This window comes from Parambassis ranga, chromosome 8 (genome assembly GCF_900634625.1).
Source record: "Parambassis ranga chromosome 8, fParRan2.1, whole genome shotgun sequence".
Lineage (NCBI taxonomy): Eukaryota > Metazoa > Chordata > Actinopteri > Ambassidae > Parambassis > Parambassis ranga.
In genome coordinates this window covers 14,124,436-14,131,027 of record NC_041029.1, presented here as the reverse complement: position 1 = coordinate 14,131,027, position 6,592 = coordinate 14,124,436, and positions in this window count along the sequence as shown.

Below are 6,592 nucleotides of genomic sequence, written 5' to 3'. Positions count from 1 at the left end.
TGGGGCGAGAATTTCAACATTTCAATTGGAATGAACTATCAAGATGCCTTATGGGTAATGTAGGAGATGGAGTGAATGGATATTTTTCCAGTTTCCTGTTTCAGAAAGACAAAATAAAACAGTGCTACATAATGTGAATGGTTTCCTCATTACAGCTCATTACAGCGAGGCAGCTCTTCAGCGTCATGCGATGGAGCTGCTGCCCCTTTTAACTCCACTCTCAGCAAGGAGACACGTCATGAGAAGGACTTTGCACCTCTCTCTGCTGCATTAACACACCACAGCCCAGACGATGATTTAAAGGAGGACGAGGGACGGTGGTGATGATAATTAAGATGATGAAGGGCAGGTGTGGGGCCGAGCGCTGGACCTTCACAGATTAGGTGCAAACATGGCCGGTCGCTTGGCAACCGTGTCCACCGGGGGGTCCTTGTAAGGCCTGGAGCAGGGGTGAGACAAGGGGTCGACACAAACTCTACCTTCAAACCCTGCTGCACGCCAAATATAGACCCACTGTGTGTGTGTGTGTGAGGACACAGTGGAGAAAATTACAGTCAAAAGCACAGCAGCATGGAATATGTGACATTAACTGTATAGAGGAAGAGGAAGAGGAGGAAAAAGGCGGTGAAGGTAAAGCGTGACGCAGCAGTGGCCGGGCTGTGCGCACGCCTGCTGTAACACGAGCTTTTTCCTATCGGCCGTCTCTGAGAAAGCCTCATCCCCTCCAGCCTTACTCCTCATGCACACACTCACACTCCTTTTATAAAAATACCCAAGGACAATCCTCACTATTAATAGGAAGTGTTGTCAACTGGCTCTGGAGAAATGGGACCTTCTGTTCAGCTAACTATTTTTGCAGCCCTTTGTAGTGTGACCTCTTACACCGTTATTTACATCCATTTTCCAGACAATTAACCCGGTCTCACACGAACAAACTAAAGGTCGACAAAATGACAAACTCTCCCGCTTCATTTGGAGTTGAATGGTTTTCTGTGCGTACAGGCTGCTGCTGCTGCTGTTGTTGTTCCAGAGTGATGGACTCACTGTTATAATATTTACTTGGCTCCTCTTTCAGCACTGACTCTTTTGGTTCCAGCTCTGGAGCGGTAATCGAGCTCCACGCATACTGCGGGTGATTTATAGGCCTCGGGGTTAGACGTCCCGCAGTCCTGCCCTCAGCCACCCTCTACACCCCCCCACCCTCCACCCCACCAACAGCTCTGACTGCATACAGTAAATAAACAACTGACAACACAATCAGTAAAGTGAAGCAGGATCATTATCTGTATTATTATTATTGACACCTTCACAGCATCTATAACTCCGTCCTATTCAGAGCTGTCAGTGTAACCTGCACCGTCCTGATGGATGTGTACTGAGTCTCTGTGTCATTTTAATCAAAAGAGGACTTCTGCTATTTGTTGTCAACATCCCAGGACAACAGCAGTACGATGTGTCACAGGCAGGAATGCACACACACACTAAAATACACAAGCTGCTGTCGTAGCATTTAAAGGTAGGGTAGGAGATTTCATTCTGATGCACTTTTTGTTAAATTAGTGTAACTTCTCTTCATAATCCGATAGCAACCAATTAGTCGGCAGTTTCGCTTTAAAACAAAGAATATGAATCATCTGTGGAAGCTATAAAACACTAAAAACATCAGCCAATCCTACGAGGCGCACCTGCGCGTAGAGTTGGCTGGTTGTCACTCTCTTCCTGCTCTGCGTGCATCAGAGAGGTACGTGCATGATGGCCGAAGTCACAGACTGGTTGGGAGACGTGGCTTCGGGGTGAACTCGAGAGAAAGGAGCGTGTGTTTACTTTCAAAATCTGGCTGACTCTCACTGAGTTTTCAAAATCTCCAACCCTACCTTTAAACTAGTGACTTTTCCACAATGAGGTGCGCTTAATTTGAATTTTTTTTTTTTTGAAATACTTTAATAATCCCATCACGGAAATTGCTTAAAGTTGCCCAGCAAAGAGCGCCAAACACCGGTGAGTGCACTGGAGGCAATGGGGGTAAAGTGCCTTGCCCAAGGACGCACAACAATGACTAGGGAGGAGTTGGGATCAAACCACTGACCTTCCGGTTATTGGACAACCCTGCTTTACCACTATGCCATTATGTGTTGCCATATGTGCCAACACATAAAAGTAAAATGAATGAATGCTGTCGCCACATATATTTAAAGTGTAAAACGTCCTTATATTAGCAGAGCTTCTTACAACTCACCACGCAGACAGCATCCGGCAAACTGGCAACAGGAGTGGGGTGGCCCTCTCCAAGTCCGCAGGGCTCCACAGGGGGCGCCAGTTCTCACTGTCTGTGGGGAACTAAACAACTGTTACACCCAGTCATAATATAAAGTGGAATAATAATACTAAAGGAAAGTTATTACCCAGTCACACTAGTTATGTCACCTTGGACAAGATGCTGCTCTGCATGTTGGTATCAATCATCTACAGTAGTGGCGCACATCACCAAGGTAACAATAGCCACACTTAACCAGCTGATCGACCAAGATAATGCTACATATCGTCTTTGCAGACTCCTCCAGTGTGTGTGTTTTTATGCACGTACCCATGATTAAGGCCCCCTTAGATTGACTTTATTGTTTGGGTTTTACTCAACGTATGTCAGTTAGCAGCTAATCAGTGTCCACGGCTGGACAGTGAGAGCGTCTGCTTCCAGATAACCAACAGAAGAAGCCCATAGCAGCGGCTGGCGTCGCTCACACAGCACATGTGAGCTGAATCACATTTACAGGAAACTTGAAAAAAAGATTGTTCTGCAAATATTGATTTCTAGGGATAATTAAAATGTTGTGCAATGCTGTGTGTGTGTGTGTGTGTGTGTGCACCAGGAATAGGGCTTGGGTTGGGACAGCACTTAAAGCTTAGCACCATTCCAGCTAAACACCTGTCACACACACACAGACACAGACACACTGACATGTGCACACACACACACACACACACACACACTTGTCTGATACATACCATACACTCTGTCCGTCTGTCTGTCTGTCTGTCTCACACTCACACTTGAACATACTGTGACATGCTCAGAAATGTTGACACTTGAGTCTGCAAGGTCACATTTGTGTTGTCATGGCTGCTGTTTTTCTTCTGATTAAAGCTTCTCTCAGACATTTTGGGGGCGTGTGCATGTGTGTGTTTGTGTTTGTGTGTGTTTGAAATGTATAAATTAGCATCAATTTCCAAGATGTCTGCACCTGCTTTCTGCTGCCTGTCTGCTGCAGCTAGTTGATAAAAAAACAAGCTCGACACTCTCTCGTCCTCCACAACCTCTCTACACTACTTCATAGTGGACTCCCTTCATCTTGCTCAAAACTCATCCGTCAGGCTGTCATCGCTGCCGTTCCTCCGGCCCAGACATTCTCAGCCTGCCCATGCTCAGGCCCGTATATGGCGGGGCCATCCGGCAGGGGAGCCACAGGGTTAAATATACTCTGAGAATGACAAACTCCTCCGCCGATTAACCTGACCGAGAGAGGGAGGGAGGGGGGAGGGAGGGTGAGAGCTGCACATGTGTCTCATTAGCATAAACCTTTGCTGATTGTTGGATCTTTTGTGTTTGTGTTTGACATTAATGCATCAAAAACAACTCAAACCAATGTAAATAAAGTCTGACACAAGGTGAAGGCGCCCCCTAGAGGTTGTAACAATTACAATGGGAGAGGAAAAGGAAGTCGGGTGACAGGTGTCATGGAGACGACGAGGAAGTGGCAAAGTCAGAGGCTGAAAACTGCAGTTCCATTAGTGGACACTTGAGGCTGGCTCTGAAAGTGAGTCAATCCTCATAGACGTCCATGTTTAGTCTAGAACAAGCTGACAGTCTTTCAACCGTAACTAGTTATTGTCACCATGACAACCCAGTCTCCATATTAGCAGATGTGACTAAACTCTTAGTTAATCCAAATACAGGCAAAGAGGTGGAGCATGAATGGAGGTGAGGCAGGCTGCTGCTGTGTAACCAGGAAGCTGTCTGTGTGTCAGCATGCCCGCCACTCAAAGCTATCACACCCATAATTATATAAGTTATATAAAAACCAGAGGTTGAAATGAAACCGTGAGTGTGAACAGCACCTGTCTGCACACTATCAGCTCGGACTGGAGGCCTCATCCAGCTGAGGAGGTGATGGACTAACTATCTCAGAGTATCAGTGACGCACACCTGACAACAGTTTGACTCGATTTGCTTTGGAACTGAAGCAGAGCCATAAATCTAACAGAATCACAGAGGAGCGTCTATCTGGCCCTGGTTCACTGCAAAGCCCTCTGCAGATCTTGAGGAGGAAGTGGCTCCCTGATAGTGTCTCCTTAGAGGAGGAGGAGGAGGAGGGTGTGCTCTGAAGATTTGGTGACATAACAGAGAAACTTGAGAGGCCGCCGTGTGTGTGTGTCCTGACTTCATGTTCTTGGGGACACTCTTACTTCAGAGAGCACCGAGCTTTGGTCGACATCCAGAGGCAGGTTTTCAGGGCACGTGTCTGCGACGAGGGTGAAGGAGAGGGCGGGAATCAGGAGAGACTTCAGGCGAGAGATTGTTGAGATGGAAGTATGTTCACACTTACAGAATGCTTATATAAAAACAGAGCAGGGTTTATTTCAGATCTGTCATAGTAACGCTGCACCCTACACACACTGTACAGCCTAAAGTATTTGCTCATCTGCCTTCACACATGTATGAACTAACATCCCAGCCTTAATCCTGAGGGTTTATTATGACGTCTGCCCACCCTTTGCAGCTATAACAGCTTCTTCTGGGAAGGCTTTCCACACGGGTTAGGAGTGTGTTTATGGGAACTGTTGACCATTCCTCCAGAAGTGCATTCATGAGGTCAGACGCAGTCTTCACTCTAATCCATCCCCAAGGTGTTCTATCGAGTGGAGGTCAGGACTCTGTGGAGGTCAGTCAAGTTCTTCCAGACCGAACCCGCTCACCTGAAAGACAACCCCCACCAAACCCCCACCAAACCCCCACACTTGGCACAGTGCAGTCAGACAAGTACCATTCTCCTGGCAACCGCCAAAGCCAGACTCGTCCATCAGATTGCCGGATGAAGCGTGATTCGTCACTCCACACTCCAGTGGAGGCGTGCTTCACACCACTGCATCCAATGCTTTGCTTTGCACTTGGCGATGTATGGCTTGGATGCAGCATGGAGACCCATTCCATAGAGCTCTCTATGCACTGTTCTTGAGCTAATCTGAAGGCCACATGAGGTTTGGAGGTCTGTAGCGATCGACCCTGCGACCTCTGTGCAGTATGTGACCCCGCTCTGTCATTTCACATGGCCGACCACTCTGTGGCTGTCATTCCCAACCACTTCCACCTGAATTCAATTATTTGGATGGGTGAAGCAGCATGTTATAGTTGTAGCTGCTGCAGGTGGAGCAGCGTTTTCTTTTCAATCCTCTACAGACGTGCTAACTGCTACTAGTTAGCTTTCACAGGTCCTCAGCAGCCTGTCCTGTTTCTCAGTTAGCGTGTGATAGACAGTGACAGGCGGTTTGTCCAATCAGCTGCCAGGAAATCTCTCCCAGTTCACTAGAAAGAAAAAAACGTCGGACTAGAGGTTTTGGTCTTCTACAATGACATGAAAAATGTCATCAATGGAATAAATAAACCTACAATATCAGGCAGATCTTTGAGTGTCATCGTGTGAAGCTCTGCTCACTCATCTCCACCTTGATGTCACCTTCAAGCCTCAGAGCAGCATCTAGCGGGGTCCTCGCCTGCAGGGTGTCACATTCTCAAACCTCCCTGAAAGAACACCGAAATTCTGCCATTGTGTCATAGCTGCCTGCCCACATGCCCACCGCACTATTTATACCAGAGCAGCACAACTGCTGCTATAGGTACAGTTACAGTGAGGCACTTCAAACCCCAGCTGCCCTAACTCATCTAATAATACAATGCAGCATACACACTACCTACACACACACACACACTGCTGCTGCTGCTACTTTTGGCCCTCATCATCCTCCCTCAAAGTGCTTCCTGTATCTATCAGAGTGATGAGCAGCCACAGGCAGACAGCCCTGACGTGCCCACCGCCCACACCGAGCCGCCTGCCAACAAGCTCTCACACACACACACACTCGTTACATCACGACTGTCCCAGCGACAAATCATTACGCACATAATCACTTCAGGAGAACGTGGAAAACAAACCAGCAAACAAATATGAGGGGAAAAAAACCATCAAAGATAGCATCTGTCAGCAAGAAAATGAGCAAATGAGCTCTAAGAATACAAAGCTAACGCTGCTAATGACTGTTTTCTAGCTTAGCTACATAGCACACATGTCACTTTTTGCCCTAATTATCAGGTAAACTATATAAAGACAAAACTATATGGTAGCTGCAGTACTAAACAAACAGTGTAACACAACAGTGCAGGACGGCACACAACTGCAGTTCACCTAACAGCCACATGTGGCGCTGTTAGTAAGAGAGTTATTATCGTTTTTATGCATAGCATAGTGTTTACTTTTTTGTATATTATTTATCAGCAACCTACAATCAAAAGTCAGACTTTCAGACTGAATAGCTGCGACAA